Below are 13,361 nucleotides of genomic sequence, written 5' to 3' on the forward strand. Positions count from 1 at the left end.
GGCACCTGTTTGGGTAGTTTGTTTTTGTATCTGAGATAGAGATGTGACGGATGACGGTGTTTAGATGAATGTTAGTAAAATGTTACACAATTTTACATGATTTTGTATACTAATTGACTTTGTTTTGTCATAAAAGGTTAAAGTTAATATTTCAAAGAAAGACATGTTACAGAAAAAACGTTTTGGTGAACCTTAACCTTCTCTGGCTTCTGAGAGACTGGAACAAATAAACACTATTTCACAGGTACAATCTGTCTATATCAGGCATGAAAATCTGTCACCTTTCGGCGAAATTCGCCGTTTTGAAGTTGAAAAGGGTGACCTACGTGAATCGTGTAGATCCGATGAGTTTTTTGTTGGGGGGGGTCGGGAGATTATATGTATATATTTTAATTATCATATTGACTTAATAAGCAAACAGAGCACTTCCGAAATCGGCAATTTCAATGACTCAGTGGCCAGCAGTTTCCGCCCAGAACCTTCATAGAGGCCAAATAGCGTTTCAATTATACGAACGTTCTTCATTCATGTTATTCATTTACTGCTAAGCGGGACGAGAAGCAGGACCTAGTGCTACACCGCGGACAAGGCAGAAGAGCGAACATTTACCACTACATTTACCAGATCGTATATTTACCAGATCGTACATTTACCACTACATTTACCAGATCGTACATTTACCACTACATTTACCAGATCGTATATTTAACACTACATTTACCAGTGGATTTAATTGGGTTATGGTTTCAATCGTTTTCATATTTTGCGGTAAAACAAAGTTACTGCCGTTCGCTACAGCGTTGAACACAGTCAGAGCCACAAGCTCTTGTGATAAATAGGTAGATAGATAGACCTACTAAGTTCGCGTCAACCCCATGTAGTTAACGGTGACATAAAATAAGAAACAAGATTTTTTTCTAGTGTGTCTGTAGTTGTAACTGGTGAATCCAGGGATGGGTGAGGATAACATTCGCACCAGGGCTGAAAAGGTTGAAGATGAAGTTGTAAACTCTTGTCGTTTGAGTCTACCCTGTGCTTTAGCCCATGTTAGAAAATAAAAACACTTTTTTAATGGTTTTTACTATATTTTACGGAGACCGTAAGGTGACATCATGTAAAAAAAAATAACGCGTGGCCACGACTTATTAACGTGTGGGAACGAGATACTAATGTCGCCTTTCACACGCGGCAACAAAGTTTATTTTTTCACAGCAAAGCAAGCAGATCCCAGGGATGTTCGCGAACTGACTGCCCAAGGAAGGTAAACCTGGCTTTATATAAAGTAATACTTAATTATCTTGTTCACACGCGTTAATTATCTCGTTCGCACGTGTCAGTAAGTCGTGGCCACGCGTTATTATGTTTTTTACATGATGTCACTTTACGGGCTCCGTAATATTTGGCATCACCTGTCGCTGTACCCCCGTACACCAGCAGCTACCCCCCCCCCCCCCCCCCCCCCGTCACCGTATCCCCATGACGTCACATGTCAACGCCCCCCCCCCCCCCCACATGTAAACGCCCCGTCGCCGTATCCCCATGACGTCACATGCCCCCGCCCCCCGATCTTCTCACCTTTTTAACCCCTGACCCATTTTCATGCCTGCTATATACTCAACACTCACTTAGATGTCCTGAAATAACATTCAGAGGCACTGTTGGGGTGAAATTTAAATAACCTGCTAAGCCTTAATGTGCTTTGACTTTTTATTAATAAATTTTCTGCAGGTTGATGGCAAAAAATTCTTAATGGGAAATTTTTTGACTGGTGTAGAGTCTACAATGTCATAACAGTTGTCTGTGTGATGTCCTAATTGTGTTTGTGTATTTGTTTTGCTGTTTAACATTTTTCTATGTACTAAACACATTTAGTTTTTGCCAATAATGTTTAAGATAGCAATGGAATTTGTATTTTTACATAGTTTTACAATAGCTGAGATGTGCAGAGAGCGTATTTCACCAATTCTGATCAGCTTGAAGTGTAAATTGTCCTGATATTGGACTGGACCTGAAAGTGTGTGTGTATGTGCTCCTAATTATTCACCTTAGCGTAATTGATGTTTAATAAACTGTAATTGATCCTGCTTTAACTACTAATTGTGTTTTTTTCTGCTATTGTGGCATTATTAATGGTGAATATTAGGGATGCACCGAAATGAAAATTCTTAGCCGAAACCGAAAACCGAAACACCGAAATACATTATGCCAATTATTAGTAACATTGGATTTATGGCTAACCTCACTAAAATCAAGGCATTGCTATTCAAAGAATAAATCAACTACAAAATTTGATTTGAAAATATTTATTTAGCACTGACATTATAGTAATGCATATTATAAAATAAAATTAGTGGTGGGCCGTTAACGGCGATACCGCTGACAACGGCCGACCACTAATTAAATTAAACTCGCTTGCAGACCGTTTTTATCTGAGAGGATAAATATATGTATTTTATACGAGTTAAATTTAATTATAACTGACTGGCCTGAAAGATAAATATAAATTCTCTCATAAAAACGTGACGTGAGTTGCAACAACATTAAACCGCTCAGGTAAACACACTTCTGAGAAATGTCGTCTGCTCGGCAAAACATAACGGGGCTCAATGTGCTCTATTAGCCTACGAAATCCCTACGACAGAGAACTGCTGATCGTCTAAAGCTGGGCGTACACTGTGCGATTTTTGGCCCATTTTCAGCCGATTTTTCACTCATGCGACTATTTTTCGATCGGGCCGAGTTTCGGCTCAATCGCGTGTCGTGCATCGTATAGTTTACACAGGTAAACGAGGAGCGATTCACACCTCACGACCAACTCCCTATCAGAAATCGCAGCGTCGCAAGAATATCAAACATGTTTGAAATTCAAATCGCTCCTTGTGAGATCGCATGAGAGCGTCGGGTCGTATAGTGTGAGTATATGAATCGTGAGCTGTGAATTTTTAAACCCTGCGATTTAGTCGTACAGTTTGAGCTGGAGCTGAGTACACGATTTAAAATATCGTACAGTGTACGCCCAGCTTAAGGCAACGAGTTCCATAATTTTTGGTGTAGGCCTAATGTATTTTGCCTTGGCGCCATCACTGGAAAACTTTTTTGCTAGCTTTATCCAAATAAGCGCGTGCAGGTGGCGATTTTTGCTTGCGTCATCACAGCACATTGTTTCGGCCGTGTTGTTTCGGTGATGAAAGTATTTCGGCCGAAAACCGAAAATGCAAATTTAAGCCATTTCGGCCGAAAATTTTCGGTGGCCGAATTTTCGGTGCATCCCTAGTGAATATGAAATATGTGTGTTCATTTAGAATGTCAGCAGTGACATGCAAGAAGACAAAATGACCAGATCTCCTGGTGAACCTGAACCCTCACTGGCTTCTGATGGGTGCACACCTGTCCTTCCTGCTGAATGAGTAAATTTGATAGCAATGGAATTTTTATTTTTACATAGTTTTACAATAGTTGAGATGTGCAGAGAGCATATTTCACCAATTCTGACCTGCTTGAAGTGTAACTTGTCCTGATATTGGGCTGGACCTGAAAGTGTGTGTGTGTGGTCCTAATTATTCACCTTAGCGTAATTGATGTTTAATAAACTGTAATTGATCCTGCTTTAACTACTAATTGTGTTTTTTCTGCTATTGTGGCATTATTAATGGTGATTATGAAATATGTGTGTTCATTTAGAATGTCAGCAGTGACATGCAAGAAGACAAAATGACCAGATCTCCTGGTGAACCTGAACCCTCACTGGCTTCTGATGGGTGCACACCTGTCCCTCCTGCTGAATGGGTAAATTTGATAGCAATGGAATTTTTATTTTTACATAGTTTTACAATAGTTGAGATGTGCAGAGAGCATATTTCACCAATTCTGACCTGCTTGAAGTGTAAATTGTCCTGATATTGGACTGGACCTGAAAGTGTGTGTGTGTGGTCCTAATTATTCACCTTGGCGTAATTGATGTTTAATAAACTGTAATTGATCCTGATTTAACTACTAATTGTGTTTTTTCTGCTATTGTGGCATTATTAATGGTGATTATGAAATATGTGTGTTCATTTAGAATGTCAGCAGTGACATGCAAGAAGACAAAATGACCAGATCTCCTGGTGAACCTGAACCCTCACTGGCTTCTGATGGGTGCACACCTGTCCCTCCTGCTGAATGGGTAAATTTGATAGCAATGGAATTTTTATTTTTACATAGTTTTACAATAGTTAAGATGTGCAGAGAGCACATTTCACCAATTCTGACCTGCTTGAAGTGTAACTTGTCCTGATATTGGGCTGGACCTGAAAGTGTGTGTGTGTGGTCCTAATTATTCACCTTAGCGTAATTGATGTTTAATAAACTGTAATTGATCCTGCTTTAACTACTAATTGTGTTTTTTCTGCTATTGTGGCATTATTAATGGTGATTATGAAATATGTGTGTTCATTTAGAATGTTTGAGTTGGTTGTGCATTCTTTAGAAATATATTTACTTAGTATAATATGAACACATTTATAACAAGTTTTAATCTGATAATTTCTTTCAAGTGCTTTTTGGAAGTCTTAAAATAACATTCAATTGCGTTGTGTTGTGAGATTTGTTGACCTACTCAAATTGCAAAAGCCTGTTTGTAGGAGATTAATTTTACATTACATTGCTACATACATCTGCAGATCCCTTCAGAGACCATATTTTCCAGACTATAAGGTGCACCGTATTATAAGGCGCATTCTGAATTACGGGGTCTCTTTCTGTATTTGACCCACATATAAGGCGCACCGTACTATAAGGCACAGTCTCAATTACGGACTCTATTTCTGTACAGTACTTACCGGTATTCTGTACGGCACCATATTATTCTGTACGGCACCATATTAGGCACATGCTAAAACATACGGTCTACAAGAAAAGTAAAGGACGCGAAACGGTGATTTTTAAAAGTTTATTATACTACTTAAGAAAACACACAAACACACACAATTTTCTTCTCCTCTTCTCCCACAAATCCATCAAAGTCCTCATCTTCTGTGTCTGAATTAAAAAGCTGCACAATTTCACTAACGAGCACTCCGGGTTCCCGCTCATCAATGTCTGAGTCAGTCTCGTCGCCAGGTAGCTGTTCAGCAATGAGGCCGGCTTTCGCGAAAACTCGGACAACAGTTACAGCAGAAACTTTGGCCCACGCGTCCACAATACATTCACAAACGGTGGCATAACTCGTAACTCGCCCGCCGCTGCCTTCCAGTTTTAGTAAACGTGTGTTCGCCGTCTATCATCCATTGCTCCCACGCCACTCGCAACTTTAAATGCCCCGTTTACGCCAATGTCCAGCGGTTGGAGTTATTTGTTTAATCCTCCCGGAATGACGGCAAGCTCAGAATTAATTTTCTTCACTTGCCTTTTAACGTTGTCTGTGAGATGAGCACACATAGTCAGATCAGCAGGGATAGTGATGTGTGGAAAAAACCGAAAACGAAATGAAATCTCTGTCTCGACTTCTTTACTTGACGCAGTTCATTTTCCTGTTTCCTCCATTTCCAAACCATAGATTCTGTAACGTTCTGCGTAGCGCAGAGCAGGGAGGCGGACACAAACGCTGAGGAAAGCGAGATTTATTAAGGGAAATTCCAAACTCTGAGTCAAAAAGGATGGCGTGGGTCAGATCATTAAGGGAGTCCGAACATTGAACAAGCAATGACATTTTAACACAAGGAGTACTCACAAAAACCCGGCAGGAAAAACGGAACAGGCTGAAACACACGGGGAAACACGAATACAAACACAAGAGACCGCGAACGTGAACAGAGATACATGCATAGCACAAAACAACCGATAACCAGACTGGGGGAAATACAGGGACTATATAAACATGGAACTAACAAGACACAGGTGAGGACGATGATAACAAGGCGTGGCAGACAAGGGAAACCGGGGCAACAGACGAGCTGGGCGGGATCGAGGAGCAGGGAACAACACACACATGAGGGAACAAGGGAAACCGGAGTGACAGCTAGGAGAGGGGGCGTAGCCCTACGTGACAGATTCATTTATGCCAAATTGTATCGCAGCTGCTCTATTCCCATTTACAGCTGCATAACTGATAGCCTGTAGCTTTAAGTGTGCCTCGTAAACGTGTCTCTTCACTGGTGCCATTTTCGAGGGTTCTGGATAAACAAATGTTATTTTGCAGCATACGTGTAGGTAAGCGTAAGTACTGGTACTGTACGTCTTACGTAGTGTTCTTTGATTGGTTTACGTGGGGTACGTTCTGTACGTATTACGTTCCTGTGTCAGATATCGGAACTCAGTACTTGTATAAGGCGCACCGGATTATAAGGCGCACATCCGATTTCTGGGAAAATTTTTGGCTTTTAGGTGCGCCTTATAGTCCGGAAAATATGGTAATTTGTGATGGGTGTAAAAGTAGTCATCTATGCATTTTTCATTGTTCTATCTTTTTAGACTGCTGTCATGGATGAATCCACTGATTACTCTGAATGTACAGACTACAGTGATGAAGACTATGAACCAAATATAGACAGTGAATCTTCAGACCTTTCCAGCTGTAGCAGGTCTGGCATGCTGAGTAATATTTCGCCCAAAAAACTAAAGAGAAACGATGATAAAGACAGTGTGTTAACACGAATCCAGCAAAAGGGGGTAGTCAAAGCTGTCAACTCCCAGTGTCAAGTGTCTTCTTCAGAAATTCATGCAAGTAGCTCACGTGAAAGCTGTCCTACATAACCTGATACCAGCACCCCTTCAGATCAGGGATGTGTTCATGTAGTTCCAATGCCAACCTCAAGTAAAAGCTGGCGATACGCAAAGAAGCAGTACTGCCTTTATTGTGAGAAGCCATACTCTAAAATATCAAGACACCTGCAGTATGTACATCACAATGAACCAGACGTAGCAAAAGCATTCAGCTTTGATAAGAAATCAAAAGAAAGACGAGTTCGATTACGTTTGTTGACCACCAGAGGCAATTTTTTGCATAATGCTTTGATATCAAGTAGTGGCAAAGGAGATTTGGTTGCCCGTAGGAGACCTCAGAAACTTGGATCCACTCAAGAGTTTACGCACTGTATACACTGCCAGGGTCTATATGCAAGGAAGTCACTCTGCAGGCATATTAGAAACTGTCCACAGAACCCTAAAGTTGATGAGCCTGGGAATAGAAAAAAGATGGTTCAGTCACTCAACTGCATGGCACGTGTTCCTCCTGATGTTAGCAAAGCATTTTGGAAAACTGTTATGTGTCAAATGAAACATGATGAAGTTTCTGCTGTAATTAGAAATGATAAATACATATTACTTTTTGGAGAACAGATGTTCAACAAGCTGAACCCAAGTTCCACAAAGAATGATTACATTCGTCAAAAAATGAGAGAGGTGGGACGTCTACTCTTGGAGGCAAGAAGACTGACACCTATTCGGTCTATGGAAGATTTTGTCTTGCCATCAAATTTTCCCCATGTCATAAAATCTGTGAGAGCTGTTTCTGGGCATTGTGAGGAGACCAACACTTAGAGGATTCCATCGTTGGCTCTGAAGCTTGGCCACAGTTTATCAAAAATAGCAACTTCAGTGGAATGCAGTGCAATAATAACGGGCAGAGAGAGGCTGGCTGAGGATGCACGCAGCTTCAGGGTTCTCCAAGAGCATAAATGGAATGAGTCCATTTCAGCAGCAGCAGGAACAACACTTAATGAGGCAAAAATGAACAAACCTCAGGTTTTGCCCTTCACAGAAGATGTCAAAACTTTGCACTCCTTTTTAAATACTGAGATGACAAAATATCAGCATGCTCTGAAGGACCACTCTGATGTCAAAACCTATGCAAGTTGGCGCTTGCCAAAGTCATACTTTTAACAGAAGGAGGGGTGGAGAGGCTTCAAGGATGAAGCTGGAGTCTTATGTTTCAAGAGTAAAATCAACAGTTCATGAAGACCTTGCCTCTGGTCTTAGTGATTTTGAAAAGAAGCTGTGTGAACACTTCCAAAGAGTAGAAATTCGTGGCAAGAGGGGCAGGAAGGTGGCTGTGCTGCTGACCCCTGATATGGTCAATTGCATGGACCTCCTCGTCCAGCAAAGAGATATCTGTCAGGTTCCGGAGGAGAATGTACACCTGTTTGCACGTCCAAACGCTCTTTCATCTTATCGTAGATCAGATGTTCTGCATGAGTTTGGAGAATCCTGTGGTGCAAGAAGTCCATCAGCCCTTTCATCCACAAAATTAAGGAAGCAGATTGCAACTCTGTAAACGGTGTTGAATTTGAAAGACAAGGAAATGGATCAGCTTGCCAGTTTTTTGGGGCATGACATTAGGATTCATCGCCAATACTACCGTTTACCTGAAAGTACTTTGCAACTTGCCAAAATGAGCAAGCTTCTTTTTGCAATGGAAAGAGGGACACTATCAGAATTCCAGGGTGCTACGTTAGATGAAATTGTCATTAATCCACAAGGTAGGGAACTTTTATAATATGTAAAAACTGTGTGTGTGTGTGTATATATGTATGTATGCAAATGTTTTTTCTTGATCAGATGAAGTTGAAGACTCTAATGCTGATACATCAAGTGATGAGGCCGAGCCAGATGACCCTCAGCCAAGCTGTAGCTCCAGAACTCCTGAACCATCACCCTCTGAAAGTGCACAGTCCTCAAATCCACATGGTAAGCTAGCTTATTTTTTGTCCTCTATTAGCTTCATTATCTTTCATGTAGGCATATGTTTGATCAAAATTGTCTCATGATTTGACTTATGACAATGTCTTTGCATGTTCATGAAATGTCCACTATTATACATATATTTAAGATAATATTTCCTGTTCTTTAAGATCGGGGTAATAAAGGGATGAAGCGGAAACATGACTTGTCTCTTGACCAAAGTCATCAACTTTCCACACAGACTACTGGTAAAGAAACTTAAACTATGTTTAGTTTAGTTTTTTTTTATGTGATCTGCAGTTATAGGTTTTCAAACATTTTAGCATTTACTGTATTTGTGCTTGTGTGAGAACTGGGAGTGCATTTCACAGTACATTTGTCTGCAGGCATCACACAGAGCAAGAAGTGGTCAGATGATGAGGTACAAGCTGTTGAGAAACATCTAATGCGATTTATAAACAGTTGCCAAGTTCCTGGTAAGAGAGACTGTGTCTCATGCCTACTATCTGAACCTGATGAGTTTGTAGTCTCCATCAAGATTTTTCTTTAAACAATTTTAAGAAACTTTATTTACCTCAGTTACACTTTTCAGGACAATTTGTTGCACTTTATCTGCTTTGTCTGCTTATTCATTTTATTTCCTTTTTGAGTGCATTTTTATTTAATAAATGTAATAATTTCCCATTATGAACAGTATGTGATCAGTAGTGATCACAGTGACTAATTTTAGGTTAGTCATGGGATTAGTAGGTGATGAGATTTTCATTATGTGAATTGGCCCTTATTCAAACTAGCAAAGTTTTAAGTTTACCAGATTGGTAGTGTATGTGGCAGATACGCATATGGCATGCAGAAATCAAAATGTGGTTCAGAACTGAATTAAAAACAGTAAAGTAAAGCTGGATTCCTGGTGATTTGTATTACTTAATGCAAAGTATTGAAACTTCACTCTTATAAATGCAAGAAATATGACTATATAAAGGATTTACAATTAACAACGTACTGCTCTTGTTTTCATGAATAAGGCCAGAATATTTACTTCTGTAAATGCTAGAGTAAAGCACTTTGGTTTCAGGATATCACACTTTTAAAACATAGATGGACTCATTTAGATTCAAAAACATAATTCGTCTCACCTGTCCTGTGTTTCTTAATCTGTGGCTAGTGCACTGTTGATGTGTCCTTGACTTGTACTGTACCAAGTGTGTAACTTGGTCCTTGGATTTACTATGTCCTTAGTTACTATGTCCTTATTATGTTGGTAGTGTGAGACTTAAATGAGTGTGTGCATGCATGTCCTAGAAGTGAGCATAAACCTGAAACTGTCCTAAAATATAACATAAACCAGAAAAATCTCAGCTTTTTGTAATAAGCACTTAGTGTAAAAATCAACAGATAGACATCATGTGGGTGCTATATGCAACAAAAATCTTGCTTGTTGTGTTTCTAGAGTACTCAGAAAGGCATGTCCCCATTTGGTATGGTTTCCTCTGGTGTTCTGATATTTCACAAAAATGTGTGTGTAGGAGAGAGGGGGAGTGTGTGTGTGTGTGTGTGTGTGTAGGAGAGGGGGAGTGTGTGTGTGTGTGTGTAGGAGAAAGGGGGAGAGTGTGTGTGTTGGAGGGGGGGGTGTGTGTGTGTGTGTCACAGATATGTTTGCGTAAAACAAAAAACATACATACATACACATACACTCAGAGAAAAGTGTGTGTGTGTGTGACAGAAATGTTTGTGTAAAACAGAAAACATACCCTCAGAGAAAAGTGTGTGTGTGTGTGAGAGAGACGGAGATGTTTGTGTAAAACAGAAAATGTATGTGTGTATGTGTGTGTGTGTAGGTGAGAGGGGGAAGAGTGTGTGTGGTGTGTGTTAGGGATGCAAATTATCGATTAATTCATTAATCGTTAGTTGACTGATCTTATCGATCGACTTTCGATTAATCGATAAGCGGCGATTTTCACCTGAATTTCAGTGTTTCAATAGGGCTTTTAAAAATATCAGCCCTTCCTGCTTTCCTCCTGTACAGACGCTTTTCTGTCAGCTCTGCCTGTCCTTTCATTTGTTTGAGTTATATCTACAAGTTCAAGTTATTTTTACAAGTTAAAAGGATCCATTACTCGTTACTTCACTTGGTAAGCTTTTTTACATTCATCTATAAAGGATTATTTAGCATTTTTTACATTCCGACAGTCCGACACTGCGAGTGAATTGTTTTTTGCGCCTCATCCTTGTGAGTGGTTTTTGTGCACTGTTTTATCAGCAGCTGATATTGTTTTCAGCTGTGAAATACCTGCCAGAACTTATTGGGTGTTATTTTTGCACTTTGGATTTTTAACTTGGATATTTGAGCCTTGTGCCCGGTGCTTTTGCGATTATGGCTCATGCTTCCACATCATCTATTTGCTCTGAGTGTATCAAACTGTCTCAGAGGGTTGCAGAACTTCAGGAAAGAATCCATACCTTACATTCTATAAGGGAGGAGGAAGAATATCTGGACTCGATTCTTGCCACACAAACCGCTGACAAAACCGTCCCTGTGACTGGCAAAGAAAGAGACGTTTCTCTCCATTGTCGCTGGGATGTACTGGGGGCAAAGCCTAAGCTCATCTTGGCCTCAACTCCTAATCCTGTTAACAACAACAATGATAAGGGCTGGACTCTTGTTCGGGGGAAGGAACGTAGCAGAAACCAGCACAGCAGCGGCGGCAAGCAGCAATCTTCAGAACAGAACATTCTTCTCGATAACAGATATGAAGCTCTTGCCTCAACTGAAGTAGCAGAAACTGAGCAGTCTCATCACAACATACTGCCTCCCTCTCCAGGACATCAAGGACATCAAACGCACCCCAATCAGCATCAGAGATCCGACTCCAGTCTGGCTGCTAAGCTTGCAAATAACTCTGGCCATTCGCGGACCAACCACCAGGCTGCCAACTGTGTTAGCCAGCAGCATGCTAACAAGCATGCTAAGAGGGTTAGCCATCGGGATGCTAACCATGTTGGCCATCGGGGTGGTAACCATGTTGGCCATCGGGGTGGTAACCATGTTGGCCATCGGGGTGGTAACCATGCTGGCCATCGGGGTGGTAACCATGCTGGCCATCGGGGTGGTAACCATGCTGGCCATCGGGATGCTAACCATGTTGGCCATCGGGATGCTAACCATGTTGGCCATCGGGATGCTAACCATGTTAGCCGCCGAGGCATTAATGGTGAAAGAAGACGAGGAACACCGCCACAGCCCAAAACGCTGCTAATTGGGGACTCAGTCATCAGAGATGTATGGAGCAACAGTATTAAGGCCTTTTGCTTTCCTCGTGTTACTGTCTGTGAAGTGATACCCATGATTCCACACATATTGCATGACCATCCAGCTACGGAAAGACTGATTGTACATGTCGGCTCTAGCGATGTTTACAAACAACAGTCTGAGATACTGAAACAGGATTTTAACCATCTGCTCGACATTCTGGAGTTTTCCCGGTGTGAAGTGTTCATTTCTGGACCGATACCAACTGCACGTCGAGGCAGTGGTCACTTTACCAGACTGCTGACTCTAAACAGCTGGCTCACTACAGCCTGTGTACATCGGAAGGTAAACTTCATTGACAATTTCAACATTTTTTGGAGGCGTCCTGAGCTTTTTAAACCTGATCAGCTTCACCCTAACAGGGCTGGGATTCAAATGCTTGTGGATAATCTAATGTATGGAATCACTCACATGCGGAACCTGCACCCAACCGCCAGCAGTAACGTCAGTAATGTCAGTCAAAGGAGCCCACCATCTCCTGTCAGAGAATCTGTCCACAGTCTCAGAGGTAAACTCCAGGAGATTGAAGAGGTTCTGCAACACTACAGTCTGCTGTCTTGCAGGAACTCACCCACTTCTCCTGCACACTCAGTGAATTCTCAGGTCTGACACACTGGAACCCATGCTCCTAGTCAGTGCTACATTCCAGTTATTTTAAATAGCCGGTGGCATGGCTCTCAGAATCGAAATAAAAATGTAATCAGAAGAAAACATAAGGGTACAAAACATTGTAACAAACAAAATTTGATCCCAGTGAAATGCACAAGTGATGTAAGCGATGCTGATCAAACACATCAAGTCTTCAAAGTCTCCTTACTAAACGTCCGCTCACTCACAAACAAGTCTTTTATAATAGCTAAATTAATTGAAGATTACTGTCTGGACTTTCTTTTTCTAACAGAGACTTGGCTTGATAGCAATGGAGCAATAGTGCTAAATGAAGCTTCACCTCCCGACTTTAACTATTTTAATGTCTCCAGGGTAAATAAGAGAGGTGGTGGTGTTGCATGTTTTTACCATAAAGCATTCCGATGTAAGCAGATCTCATTAGGGGAACATCCTACGTTTGAATATCTGGCAGTACAACTCAACAGTACTTATTCAGTTCTTTTGATTGTTATCTATCATCCTCCCAGACTACATGCAGATTTTCTTGAAGATTTTGAAGAAATGCTTTCAAGGATTTTAATTGATTTTGATTATGTTTTAATTGCTGGGGATTGTAATATTCACATGGATATATCCACAAATCCAATCACTTCAGAATTCATGAGGATGCTTAACTCTTTTGATCTCATACAGCATGTATCAGGCCCAACTCATAAGCATGGCCACATTTTAGATTTGGTCATTTCTAAACGTATAGAGGTTAATAATACTGAAATTACTGATG

The 13,361-nt window shown here is 40.9% G+C and overlaps 1 protein-coding gene across 1 annotated transcript in view; it reads right to left on the reverse strand.

Annotated features, from left to right (window-relative positions):
* LOC143492533 (uncharacterized) overlaps positions 1–13,361 on the reverse strand; it is a 695,466-nt gene that overhangs the window by 89,543 nt on the left and 592,562 nt on the right. The window lies entirely within an intron of this gene.

The sequence above is a fragment of the Brachyhypopomus gauderio genome, unplaced genomic scaffold (assembly GCF_052324685.1).
Source record: "Brachyhypopomus gauderio isolate BG-103 unplaced genomic scaffold, BGAUD_0.2 sc78, whole genome shotgun sequence".
NCBI classification, from domain to species: Eukaryota; Metazoa; Chordata; class Actinopteri; order Gymnotiformes; family Hypopomidae; genus Brachyhypopomus; species Brachyhypopomus gauderio.